This window comes from Musa acuminata, chromosome BXJ3-4 (genome assembly GCF_036884655.1).
Source record: "Musa acuminata AAA Group cultivar baxijiao chromosome BXJ3-4, Cavendish_Baxijiao_AAA, whole genome shotgun sequence".
NCBI classification, from domain to species: Eukaryota; Viridiplantae; Streptophyta; class Magnoliopsida; order Zingiberales; family Musaceae; genus Musa; species Musa acuminata.
This window is the reverse complement of record NC_088352.1, coordinates 3,640,429-3,655,299: the sequence shown is the minus strand read 5'-3', so window position 1 is coordinate 3,655,299 and position 14,871 is coordinate 3,640,429. Positions and strand designations below refer to the sequence as shown.

The 14,871-nt window shown below is 46.4% G+C and overlaps 1 pseudogene; it reads right to left on the bottom strand.

Moving 5' to 3' along the window:
- Positions 1–4,873: 4,873 nt before the first annotated feature.
- Positions 4,874–7,899, bottom strand: LOC135585818 (cellulose synthase-like protein D2; annotated as a pseudogene).
- Between the last annotated feature and the right edge of the window lie 6,972 nt (positions 7,900–14,871).

Sequence of the window (14,871 nt, the reverse complement as noted above, 5' to 3'; positions counted from 1 at the left end):
GCGATTGATCCCTTTATCAAATATTAATAGTTCAAATTCTTATTGAATAATGTTAGGTTTCTTTCTTATTTTTTAATAATATTTATTGAGTTTGTTTAATTTAGTTAAAGTGAGGTAAAGATTTATTTAATATTTATTTATTATTAAGAGTCCAAGTCCTAGTGGATCCTAAGTGGAACTCTATAAATAGTAATGTAACTCTTTCTTTTAATCAATCAATCAATGAAATATTATTCCAATCGATAACAAAACCCTAGGAGGTCGATCCCCAAGAATTGATCAAGGAGGTCGATCCTCTCGAAGCGATCAAGGATGTCGATCCCCTCGAAGTGATCATTCCCTTTTCTCCCTTTTCTTTCACGATAAGATCTTAAGGTCTTATCAATTGCTCTGATACCAAATGATAAGACCTCAAAGTCTTATCGTAAAAGAAACAAGAGAAGGGAATAAGAATGATCGCTTCGAGTGGATCGGCCTCCTTAATCGTTTCGAGGGGATCGGCCTCCTTGATCGCTTCGAGGGGACCGACCTCCTAAGGTTTTATCACAGGCTGAAATAATATTTCATTGATTGATTGATTAAAAGAAATAATTATATCACTATTTATAGAATTCCACCTAAGGTCCATCAGGACTTAGACTCTTAATAATAAATAAATATTAAATAAATCTTTATCTGATTTTAACTGAACTAAATAGACTCAATAAACAACTGGATTAAATATACTCAATAAACATTACTCAAAAGGATCATAACAAATAAATTTGATATACTGATTTACTTTTGAAAGACTCAAGGTTTAAAATATCATTTAATACATTTTCATTATGTCTAATTACTCAATGCAATATATGTTTAAAGAATTATTCATCGTCATATAAAATAATATGAGGGTCTTATTATTTTATATATGAAAGAATAGGCAAAAATAGTAATTGTTCGTTGTAATTAGATCTTATTGTTGCGATATGCAACTTTGAGAGCCGTGGCCTTGGGGCCGACGCGACTCGATTCGAGTCCGGACATTGGGGATCTCTCCCTGGGGCGTCCCTCGAGCCCGCTGAGGCAGTCGGGTGCGGCGTCCGATCGGGATGGTGTGGCCGTCTCCTCCAGGCAGGAACTCCTCGTTCGCGCATTCGGCGGGGACCCTCGGCTTTGCACCTACACAAAGGTCGGGTCGGGGCGCTCGGCCCGACCCCTCCGACGATCAAGTTAGAAGATGTGGAGGGGGTTTCAGGAGAAAAAGTGTTTTTTGTCTGTCCGTCCTCCTCACTCGTTCAGAGTGCGAGGGTATTTATAGGGAAGCTTGCTATTGTTTGATGTGCCCGCCTGTAGGAGGCAGGGTGATAGCGTCTGACATGGGGGTTGGCGTGGCGTGTAGAACCGCGCCTGCGTATGCGTTAATGTGCCTCAGCCGGTGTTCTAGTTCGGTTGACCGAGTGCAGTCGCGCCGATCGAGGCGTGAGGCGTCGGCCGACATCAGCCGAGTCTTATCATAATTACTATCCTCATCATATTTTTCCCCGGAAAGAAGCTATGCGTCGGTCGTTGTAACGGGAGTCTGAGGCATGGCTTTAGTTTTCAGACGGGCTGGCCGCGCAGGTGTGTCTTGGCATTCCGAGAACATGGGAAGATGACGCCGAGGAGCACGACGTAGGCGGGCAGGCCGTGCAGGTGTGTCCCAGGAATCATGGAGCCGAGGAGCACAACACAGGCGGGCTGGCCGCGCAGGTGTGCTCTCGGGCATCATGCGATCGAGGAGCACAACGCAGGCGGGTAGACCACGCAGGTGTGGTCTCGGGCATCATGCGACCGAGGAGCACGACGCAGGCGGGCAGACCGCGCAGGTGTGTCTCGGGACAAGAGGCCGAGGAGCATGATGCAGGCGGGCAGGCCGCGCAGGTGTGTCTTGGGGGGCATTCCGAGAACATGGGAAGATGACGTCGAGGAGCACGACGTAGGCGGGCAGGCCGCGCAGGTGTGCCCCGGGAAGCATGGAGCCGAGGAGCACGACGCAGGTGGGCTGGCCGCGCAGGTGTGGTCTCGGGCATCATGCGGTCGAGGAGCACGACGCAAGCGGGTAGACTGCGCAGGTGTGTCTCGGGGAGCATGGGGCTAAGGAGCACGACGCCAGCGGGCTGGCCGCGCAGGTGTGGTCTCGGGCATCATGCGATCAAGGAGCACGATGCAGGCGGGCAGACCGCGCAGGTGTGTCTCGGGACAAGAGGTCGAGGAGCTGAGGAGCACGACGCAGGCAGGCAGGCCGCGCAGGTGTGTCTCGGGGCAAGGGGCCGAGGAGCATGATGTAGGCGGGCAGGCCGCGCAGGTGTGTCCCAGGGAGCATGGAGCCGAGGAAAACGACGCAGGTGGGCTGGCCGCGCAGGTGTGTCTCGGGGAGCATGGAGCCAAGAAGCACGACACAGGCGGGCTGGCCGCGCAGGTGTGTCTTGGGGAGAATGGGGCCGAGGAGCACGACGCAGGCGGGCAGGCCGTGCAGGTGTGTCTCGGGGAGCATGGGGCCGGGGAGCACGATGCAGGCGGGCAGGCCGCGCAGGCGTGGTCTCGGGCATCATGCGGTCGAGGAACACGACGCAGGCGGGCAGACCGCGCAGGTGTGGTCTCGAGCGTCATGCGGCCGAGTGATGAGGTTCGGACGGGAAGGCCACACTGAGGGGAGCTCGGTGCAGGCGGACTGCGGCCGTCGGTGAGGTGGGCTCGGTAGTCGGTGGCCGAGGAGCTCGGCATAGGCGGGCTGCGGCCGAGGGACACGACTCAGGCGGGCAAGCCACGTTGAGGTGGGCTCGGTAGTCTATGGCCGAGGAGCTCGGCGCAGGCGGGCTACGGCCGAGGGACATGACTCAAGCGGGCAAGCCGCGCTGAGGTGGGCTCGGCAGTCTATGGCCGAGGAGCTCGGCGCAGGCGGGCTACAGCCGAGGGACACGACTCAGGGGATTTCGAGCCGGGGCTAACCACGAGCCGAGAAGGGGTCAGGTAGAGACTGAACCTTGGCTCGAAAGAGGCTGAGGCAGGGCTTGTATTTCTTTTAATGGGGACTACATGGGGCAGCCACCGCGGGTGCTTGACCTCTGTTATGGAGCCCGTGGTCGGGGACCGTCCCTTCTCCTCACGGTCGTCCAGGCCTTCGCGGCGATGTACCGGTTAGCGCGCTGGAGCATCTCTGGCACCGTGGTGGGAGGTTGCTCTGCGAGGGACCAGAGGAATCTGGAAGGTCGCAGGCCTATCATAAATGTCTGCACTAACAGAGAGAGGTGAGTGTCCGACAGGCCCCGGATTTGCGTGGCAAAATGTTCCACAAAATGGGAGAGGGGCTTTTCCTCCCTTTGTTTGAGTCCGAGGAGCAGTGCCACGGAAGGCTTCGGCCGTGCATAGGCCACGAAGTGGAGCTCGAAGTCCCTGATGAGCTGGTTAATGGAAGCGATCGTTCCGGTCTTTAAGGCGCCATACCACGCGTGGGCCGGCCCTCTTAGAGTGGTAGAAAACGCTCTGCACATCAGGGCATCAGAGGTTCCATACAGCGCCATTTGGGTGCGAAAAGCGACTACATGGTCCACTGGGTTGGTGGAGCCATGGTAAGCGTCCAGAGAGGGGAGCTGGAAGTCCGGGGGGACCGTCAGGTCCCGTATCTCGGGTGAGAAGGGAGACCCTTGGTGTGCATTCTCCCCGGGCTCTCCCTTGGACCTGCAAACCTCTTCCTGCACCTCGTCGAGTCACTGGCTGATGAAGCGCAACTGGGCCTGTAGGGAGTCCGAAGAGAGTACCTCGGGTTCCGGGCGACCGCTCGGGTTCGCCATCACTGGATCCCCGAGTGGGGCCGATCGGACCCGAGGCGAAGTGGGGGGCTCCGGTAGCGTCATATGGGCCCGAACAGGCGCCTTGCGTAATGGTTTGATTGCGGGCAGGTGCGCCGGATGCGAAACGAGCGAAATAATGGTTTGCACCATTTCCATCAGAGCTCGCACTTGACGAGCGAGGTCCTGAAAGGCCTCGGGTGACACGGGTGTTGAGTCGGCTGGGGCGCCGTCGGGCGGCGACAAGCCCGGGTCGTTGAATATTCGCTAGTATCGTTCGGAGGTCGTGGCGGGGTGTTCGTCACGATGGTCCCCATGAGGGGGATGTTCCCCCGAGGCTTCGATCGGGTGTGACCTCTCAACCGTGGGCTCATCTGAGCCGCTCGGGTGATCACCCGACATTCCGGGCCCTTCCTCTAGCGCCAATTTGTTGCGGTAAGCAACTTTGAGAGCCGTGGCCTCAGGGCCGACGCGGCTCGGGTCGGGTCCGGACGTCGGGGATCTCTCCCTCGGGCGTCCCTCGAGCCCGCTTAGGTGGTCGGGTGCAGCGTCCGATCGGGATGGTGTGGCCGTCTCCTCCGGGCAGGAACTCCTCGTCCATGCGTCCGGCGAGGACCCTCGACTTTGCACTTGCACAAAGGTCGGGCCGGGGCGCTCGGCCCGACCCCTCCGACGATCAAGTTAGAAGATGTGGAGGGGTTTCAGGAGAAGAAGTGATTTTTGTTTGTCCGTCCTCCTCGCTCGTTCAGAGTGCGAGGGTATTTATAGGGAAGCTTACTGTTGTTTGATGTGCCCGCCTGCAGGAGACAGGGTGATAGCGTCTGACATGAGGGTTGGCGTGGCATGTAGAACCGCGCCTGCGTAGGCGTTAATGTGCCTCGGCCGGTGTTCTGGTTCGGTTGACCGAGTGCAATCGCGTCGATGAGGCGTGAGGCGTCGGCTGACATCAACCGAGTCTTATCATAATTACTATCCTCATCACTTATTAAAAAGAAACTCATAATTATAATCTAATCCTAGTTTAATTATAACCTGCAGCAAATGAGTGCTGTAGAGAGTGTGACTCAAGGGAATGTGATGGAGCCACCAATCTGGTGATCACCGGAAGGAGAGTGAAGCGCGACCCCGAGCAGTGAAATGGTGATGGCTATGAGGCCGGACCAGATGAAGACTACGGTCGGCGTCTTCCCTCCCGATCGCCTCCACATCAGCCCCTTGGCCAATGGGTAGAGATGTATCAGCACCCAGACGCTGAAGACGAGACCACCCAAGAGCTTGCTCCACTCCGGCGACGAACTGTATATGGTGCGGCTGACCCCGACCGCGATTGCGATGAGGTTTACCAACATGATGGTGATCGGCGGAATCATCAGCCACGTCCATTTCAGTCCGTGCGGTTCGCTGGACTCGTCGCCATCTGCGGATGTCTTGGTGCCGTTGGACGAGACGTCGACTCCGGTCGTCACCTTCAGCACCCCCTGGAACAGAGCAGCGAGGCAGGCGCTGGTTCCTCCTATCACCCACCACTGCTCGTTACGCCACCAGTCCACGAGTTGGATCCCCGACCACCTGATCTCGAGAATGGCGAGGATGCAGCGCGTGACGGTGAGGATAAGGATGTAGGCGAGGAAGGTCACGCTGAGGGTCTGCACGATAAACTGCCCCGAGAAGAGGCAGAGAACGGGGAGGAGGCAGTAGACGGTGAGGAAGAGGGAGGTGAAGGGGTACGTGGAGAGGTTGAGGTACGCAATCCGCTGCAGGATCTTCATGCCCGGCGTGATGAACAGCGGATTGTTGCGTGAGAAGAAGACCTCCACGAAGCCCGTCGCCCGCCGGAGGATTTGGTTTAGCCGGTCGGTGAGGTTGATGACGGCTGTCCCGCGGAACGCGTCGCCGCTGGTCACACAGTAGACCGACCGCCACCCCCGGTTGTGCATCCGATAGCCGGTGACGATGTCCTCCGTCACGGAGCCGTAGATCCACCCGACGCGCCGACCCCACTGCGTCTTGTCCTCGTAGCTGCATGCGATGACGCTCACGGCGTCGGCCACCATGGATTGAGTGACAGGGTCGTGAGGAGTAGTGAGGGCGCCCCAGGGACGGCCGTCCATCACCGTCGGGTGATCGGCAAGAGGTCGGCGTTGGAACTCAGCCATGGGGATCGAGTCGATGAGAGATGCCGAATTCCCAAACCGCTTCTGATAGGTGGAAAGGGTCTTCTCATCCTCCCTCCGGGAATCCTGCCTCTCCTCGTCCGAGTCGACGCCCCCGGGGGTTTTAGGCTTCCGAGGGAAGCAGCAGCGACAGCAACCACCATGGCGCTCTTGAGGTGGTGGAGGGTCGAACCCGTAGAGCGCCATTCGCCGGAAAAGGCAGCCACTGCCCAAGTAAACCGGCCCCTGAATACCATCAAGTGCTCGCATGTTGACCTCAAATACCACGTTGGTGTACCCTGCGTAGCCGTCGGAGGGGTCGCCGCCATCGAAGCGCCGTGGGAACTGGACAAAGCAGACGCGCTCGCCACCTCGATCCATCATGTAGCACATTCCCTCGCGGAACGCGCGCGAGTTGCAGACATAGTTGTCGTAGTCCAGGTTGAGGAAGAAGGGCCTATTCGATACGACTGCAGAGGCGCGGACGAGCGCATTCATGGCTCCGGCCTTCTCGTTATCTTCGTAGCCCGGGCGCTTCTTACGGGCGACATAAACCAGCATGGGTAGTCTAACGTCGACGCCGCTGAGGTCAAGGCACCTGCTTTCTTCATTCTTCCCCTGCACTGACTCGTTGCTCGGAGACTTCAGCATTACCTGCAACAGAAGGTTGATTCCAATGTCTGCAAACTTGTAGTAGCTTTCCATTAACAAACAAAAGAAATCACTGAAATTTGCTGACAGCACTAAATCATTACTTGAACGATAGCAGCATGATTGCTGTAAGTATGATGTGGTGAGGAGTTCATCCAAGTTCCAGGCCAGTGGCTGCCATCAGCCATCCATATCGCTTTCGGAACCTTGGGACGTTCTATTGGTTCATCACCATAAAGCTCGCGATGTCGTCTTAAGGCCCTGCTCTCCTCACGAGCAGTATAAGCATCGGATCGCCAGCGGACCGTGTCGAGCAACGCATTTATGCGGACCTTGAACTCGTCGTACTCTCTCTTCATCCTCCGCCTGTCCTTGACAAAGTCGGGGCGCATTTTGTTCCTGTAAGGATCCTTCTTCAAGCTGAAGTAGCTCTCGGGGCCTCTGGGCTCGATGTTGTGCTTGCGGCAGAAAGGAACCCAGACGGTGGCGAAGCTGGCGACCTCCGCCATTGTTTCGAAAGTCAGAATGGAGCCAGCATCGTCCGAAAGATAGCAGGCGAGATTTTCGACCGGGTAGTCAGCAGCAAGGACGGAGAGGACGGTGTTCGCCATGACCAGCGGAGGTTCCTTGTCAGGGTCCGCGGTCGTAATGAAGACGTCGATGCCTGGGAGATCGGGTCTCCCAAGTGGGTTCTGCGGACTCACAGTTTCGAACTTATCGATCAGGACTGCAAGTTCGGCAGTGCGGTTGACAGGGCTAAGCTTGGGGAGTTGCTCCAAAAGCCAAGAGAAGGTGAACCAAATCTCGCAGATGACAGACATTCCCCACAGCCAAATTGCATATTCGTTCCTGTTCTTGATTCTCCATGCAAGATACATCCCGAGCACAACAATCCGGAAGAAGATTAGCAGCCTTCAACGACACAAGATTCGAGCAAGTAAGAATCAGTGAGCTTAAGGAAAGGATTGCCGTATTGAGATCATCATGACAGTTTGCAGAGCAAGCTCAGGAAATTTACAGAAACTAGCTGCTTGTGCTTGTTACCTATATGGAGCTAGGATTGCAACAGAGACATTAATTTTGCGAGAGAGAGGCCTATCCTGCTTGCTTCTAATTAGTCCATTGCCATCGTCTTCGCCGCCATGTTCCTTCTACCAAACTGCACTTCCACGCCCATATTTCGTCAGATGCCGATCACCGTTTGGGCTTCCATTTGCCTTCACATTGGATGCACTTTGCAGGGACGGCATCGACGACTGTGGCAGCACAACTCCCGCATTCGTCATGGTCTTCTCCAGCTCCTGTGACTTATATGTCAGCATACATCTCGGACCGACATAATTGCCCACCTTGAGTTGAAAGAAATCCGAGCGGTAAACCGTCTCCTTTTTTGATTGTACAGTGGAATATATCATCAGTTTAAGCATTAAAAAGAAGGCTTTTCTCAGAAGATATATAGAAAGAAGTTTGAAGAACAGAACAGAAGAAAACATCTCCAAAATCCCAACTTTCTTAAGATAAGGAGTGCAGAGAGGCTCAAAGCATCGACTTCATGGTCAGAGAACACAAACCTCCGTGTATCAACAGGGAAGCGGGCAGCAATGCAGACAATCTTGTTCTTCTCCGTCTTAGAACGTACTACGAGGTGAGAAGATGGAGGGAGAGCTACCATCACAGTATTTAAAGTCAGGGTTTCGGCAGCTTCATGGGAGCTCTCAAACCGTTCGTTAGAATCTGCTAAACCAGAGGCCGCGAAGACGAGACCTTGAGAGAACCCGAGTTCGTCCTGGTGCTGTCCTTTTCGGGCGGAAGAATGTGGCGGCACAAATGGAACCGGCGGAACGCTTTCTCGGGTGACGACGGAGCGAGGAACGAGTCCAAGCACTATGAGAGGCGGGAAGAAGGGGGCGACAAGCCATCGGATCTGCTGTCTTTTTTTAGCTAGCAATCGTCGTTTAGCTCGACACATCTCTGGGTCCCACAGCTCTTCACTAGCAATAGCACGAAACGTGTGACATTAATATGTTTGACGCTTGAAAAGATGCAGCAGATCAAAGCATTGTCGGCCCAGCGTCGAGTACTGGGAATATTTTAAGTATTATACATAAAATATATTAGAATCATAATTAAAAGTCTTATTTCTCAAAAAAAAATAAAAAAATAATTGGTCCGTACATGATAAAATTCCTCGGTACGTCGACAACTATACTATACGCTTCGTAAACCCTACCAACCCCAATGTAAGCAATTTGGTTTCGAAGGGCCCATCCAACCCATGTCTTAAGTGGCCGACGGCCGAGGTTTGACCCGATCGCAAATTGACACCTAATTTTATTTGGATTTATCGATGACAGGAAGACGACATGTGGCGCCGTTTTGTGAGCCTCAAGGAATCATGTATTGTCTTTGCCTGTCGCGTTCTCCAAGATGATGATGAATCCACCGTCCATCCGTAGATATAATAAGGGTTATGTTTATTTGACGGCAGAATTCACACCAATAGATCTTAAAGTTGTCGAGATAATGTTCTATGTGGTAGGTGGTGTTTCATGCATGAAGAGTAGTTGATGATTATATATATGTACTTATATGGTTGACCTACATAAGAGTAGTTGATGATTATATATATATATATATATATATATATATATATATATATATATATATATATATATATATATATATATATATATGTGCATGTGTGTGTTAACATTTTAAATAAAATATTTGATATTATGGTATTTTACATATTTATCTAAAATATATATCATTTCAAGTGTGTCTGTCCGCGCGCACGCGCATATTAACCTTTTAAATAAAATATTTGATATTATGGTATTTTACACATTTTATCAAAAATATATATCATTTCAAGTGTGTGTGCGCGCGTGCACGCGCATATTAACCTTTTAAATAAAATATTTGATATTATGGTATTTTACACATTTATCTAAAATATATATCATTTCAAATAATTAAACTCCTTCATACACATAAAATATAAGAAATTATTTTGGTTAAGATATGAGAAAATAAATGTTCTTAAATTACACTCTAGAGTGAGAGATCTAAACAGGATGAAAAAACAATGTGTGAGAAACTATTCAGGATCTATATGAGGTGTATAAGTTTGTACTTGAGTTGAAATTATATTTATAATTGATTTGACGTAAGGAAGAATTTGAATTTTTTTTTTTATGGATATAAACAAGGAGTGTTTATCCCTATCGTCTGTCAACTTTTTAGTTTATTCTTTCATTGCTAATTTTTATGATTGTTTTTTCTTAGTTTTGAAATCTTTACTTCGTCGATAATCCATAATATCTTAATTTGCTTCCACAAATTTAGGGAATAGGATAACTTTGCCCCTTAGATTTAACATAGTATTTATTGCAATCATTGAGTTTTCTGTATAAACTCTTAAAAACTCAACTTAACCACTTAGAATGTGTTTAGAATTATATTTTTATTTTTAATATGAATTTAGATAAAGAGGTGTGAATAAATATGTTGTTGTGGAATGCCTTGAGTGTTTAGTAAATAATAGATGAAAACTATATTTTAAATATGTATTGACGTAAATGCTATTTAGTAAAATTATATTTCAAAAACTCACTGAATATTTTAAATTTGTTAGGATCGGAGCGGCACTAAGAGGGGGGGTGAATTAGTGCAGCGGATTAAAACTTCGGTTTTAATAAAAAAATCTTTCGTATGTTAAGAACAAAACTTGAGAAATTTAACTTGAAGGCGTGTTCTTAAAGTTGCGCAGCAAGAGTAATAAGGAACTAAAGCAGTAAGAAGATTTGCAGTAATGTAAATGACAATAATAAAAAGCAAACCAGAGATTACGCCGATTTTTAGAGTGGTTCGGTCAAATGACCTACTCCACTTGCGAGGCCCCTCTTCGATGAGGCTCCCACCTTCCACTAGCAAGTCTCTTGAAAGTGAAGGGTGAATACCCCTCTTACAACTTTTACAAGCGGTTCACTCTCTTACAGATTTTCAACAAGAAAGAAGGAGGTGAACACTAGCAAATTGAAAACAAGACAAGCTAACACTTTTCTAAGGCTTTTCTCTCAAACACTTGCTGCTCAAAAAATTGTTCTCTCAGCTGAGATTTGAGGGGTATTTATAGGCCTCAAGAGGATTCAAATTTGGGCTTCAAAATTTGAATTCTCTTTGGGTTCCCGCTGTTGGAGGTGCCACCGCCCAGCCAAGCGGTGCCACCGCCCAGGGCTCGGGTGCTGGGCGGTGCCACCGCCCAGCCAGGAGGTGTCACCGCCCAACTCTCGGGTGGTGGGCGGTGCCACCGCCCAGCTAGGCGGTGCCACCGCCTACAGTGTTTTCAGCCCAACTACAGTGTTTTCAGCCACTAGTTGGGCTTCAATCTTGGCTCTCTAGTTCGCTGGTTTAGCTTAATTTTTAGCCTAAACCAACTCTGACTTTGGGCCCAGTTGGCCCCTAACCAGGATATAGGATTATCTCTTAATCCTAATCCTAATTACAAGTGGACTACATAACCAAAACACATCCTAAGCAAATTTTCAACCGCGAACGTCGAGTCTTGTTCTGGCGAGCTTTCCGACGAACTTTCTGCTGACGGGCTTCTAGCAAGCTCCCGAACTTGTGATGACTTTAATGAGTAGCCGAGCCTTCTCGGTGATCTCCGTGAACCTCCGACGATCTCTTCGGCGAACTTCCGAAAATTCCGACAGGTTCCCGATTTCTTCTCGGTTGGTTCTGGCAGCATCTCCGACGATTCTTCGGACTCTTAAACGTCCATCGAACTTGACTCCGGTATTCTCGCTTTGTGTTTTTTGGTTATCGTAGTTAATCCTGCACACACAAGCAAACACTCTACTCCGATCTAGACAATTATTATAACGCAAATTGACATTCTGTTGCCCGGCACGTCATTGGTTGGCGCTTCATCCGATTCTTCGGTGCATCGTCCTCTCTTGCAGCTTGTTGCCCAATCGGCGGTTGACCTCCGCAACCCCGATATCCTTGGCGCAATTTCGCTCTCCTTGGCCCGATGCCCGACGCCCGAAGCCTTCTGCCATCCAATATCCTGACGTGATCTCCTCCGACGCAACGTCAATTCCTCCTGCGTTAATTGTCTAATCCTGATCGAGTAGACCTGTATCACTCAAAATGTAGTCAAACATTTAAACACAATCAATTAGTTTCATCATCAAAATCCGAGATTCAACAAAATTATATGATAAAGTTACCCTTATATATTTTTATTTAAATTAATAAGTAAATAAATAAATTAATTAATATATGTAATCTTACAAAAATAATTTCGCATGGTCCAAATATATAATAAATAAAAAATATAATCATACATTATATTGGTTTTGATGACGGTAAAAATCAAGAGAAGGGGAGAGGAAATGAAAATTACAGTTTCTATTGTACAATGATAATCTTATGATTTTAAAGAATGTTATAGAATACTTTAAAATTTTTAATATAGTATCCAAGCCAAATACGATTTAAAAAATTAATATTAAATATAAATTTTCATTTGAAATATGTATTGGGTTATTTGAATCAATATATATTTGAAATGTATTCCCAAACATAACCTACCTATTGTGATTAGCCTTAGCTAATTTGAATCAATATTTTCTTTAAAAATAAAATACCTAACTATATTAGAAACTAAGTATGAGAGTACAAAATACTTGTGAGGTCATTATAACTATGCAAATCACCATTCCAAGTACAAAAAAACCCCCCTCAACTCTTACAAAACAAGCTAAGAAACAATCACGATTCGATAAGGATACCTTGTCAAAATATAAGAAACAATCACACAAAGTATTCCTCAAATACCAAAGCAATAGCCACAAAACTATTGAGAAATATCACGGTTTGTAGGGAGTTTAATCGGATCTATATATTTCTAAAGCCACTTTCAGCAGCAAAATGAGGGACTTCCAAGATTACCTCTCGTTCTACTGATACGACTAAGTTAACTTTCATTGTTTTGCACCCCGCAGCCATCAAATTACCTGCTTGTTTTTGAGGATGAATCCCAACCCTACAATGTCATTAGCACTCAGGAAAGACACATCAGTTTCAATAGAAAGTTCAAACTCAAACTTGAAAGGGCGACACATGAAATCTTGTTGGATCTGGTGTTCCTCATCTACCTTAGGTCAGTGTATGACATTCACTTTACCACTAGTTAGAACAAGCATCTTACACCGTAGTGACATAACTTAGAACCCTATGATTACGAAAATGACAATTGTTCCAATGCTTCCATAGGATCCATAATGACATTTAGTCTTGTTATGATGATTTTTAAAGAATATTAATGCTGAAAACAAACCTAACCACAAAGCGCACACGCACACGTGCACGCGCACACACGTGCGCACATACACATATATACATACATACGTATGTATACATATACATATATATATATATATATATATATATATATATATATATATATATATATACATATACATAAAGTTAGTGAAATAAAAAAAAATTATAATTTTCCTACAAAAGATCCTAAGTACCCCTAATTTTAAAAAAGAACCGAAATACCCCTAATCAATTCTTCTCGTCAAAACTTTTTACTAATTTTTTTTTATCAGTTTTGAATTGCTAGTGTTTTTTATTTTGGCTCATTTATAATATTTTTCAATAGCATTCATATTATTTTTATTAAGGTGTTGAAAACACTAAAAAGTTATTGAAAAATTCTATAATTAACATTATATTGTATCTCTTTAGTCGTTATTGCTCGTAGACCATTACGACACCATTTTTTTAAACTTGTAATTGTTCTCATTGAAGTTAGGAGTCTATTTGGATCATTTATAATATATTTATTGTGATTATCAAAATATTATAATTTTTTTTATTTGAGTGATGTTGTTCCTAAATATTATATAAATATCTATTTGAATCTAGTATGACATATCAAAAGGTTTTTGATGTGTTTTGATTCTATTTTGCTAGCTTATAGTGTCTCATAATAATGTTATAGTATTTTTTAAATATACTAAAAATAATATAAAGTTATTGAAAAGCACTATAGGTAATATCATATTATGTCTCTTTGATTATATTATTTATATATCATTATAATATTAAAATTTTATACTTGAAGTTAATTTGATTGATGCTATGAGCCCATTTGTATCAGTTACAATGTTTTCAAATATATTTTACAATATATTTTTATTATAGTAGCCAAAATACTATAACATATCAAAATAGTATAACAACCTAAAATATTATAACGAGAGAGAAAAGTATGATCAACTTTTTGAGGGATAATTTGGATATTTTTAAATTAAGAATAATATTTAAAAAAATCAAAAGAAATATTTTAAAAAAATGAAAAGAATTTTTTAGAAAAAATCATATAATAAAAATTCAAATAATTTATAAGAATGTATATAATATAATATAATACAATCAATGATGACGAGAAGAGAGGACAGATGACGGACAAAAGCTTTCAGCGTCAATGTCGGGCAGCGGTGGTGCGGTCGCCGTCAAACACGGGCAGTGGCGGTGTAGTCACCGTCAAACACGAGGAGCTTTGTCCGCTGTCCCCAATCATAAAGCCATGGAGTGCTTTCATTTCATAATCTCCTCCTTCCTCTCTCTCGCTCGATCTCTCTCTCTCTCGTGCCTCGGCTGCCGCGCCTTCGCTCGACTCCCGCTGTCCCTCTTTCTCTCTCGCGCGCGCGCGGGACCCGCCGCCTCTTTCTCCCTCCTCTCCGGTCCTTTTTCCACTTCCCATACACGTCCTTTTCCCGATCGCCTCTGTTATGCATGGCTGTCCCCTCTTTCTCACTAATACTGTAGCTCCTTTCTGCCGTGGCGTAGGCTGAAGCTGGTAATGAACAGTTGGGATAGTACAGTCCTCATAGTTCCTGTTGTGGATTACTAGTATCTCTTTTCTTCCTCTTGTCTTGTTGTATTAGATGAGATGTTCTTATTAATACTTTGTGTTCTATGTGCTTAACATTTGCTGATTCAATCAATCCTCCTTGTTCAAAATAAACTGGAGGCAAGAATTTACTGATTTATTACTGACTATTTTGAAGCAAATCAATGAGACTGGAAGCCAGTGGTTTCATGGAATTAGATTATCGTAACAATTTCCTACATAATATGTGGAAATATTATGATTTTTGTTGTAGGATGATTAATGCAATATTCATTCTTTAGGTTTTTGTTCAAAGGATTTATTATCCATCTTATTCATGTTT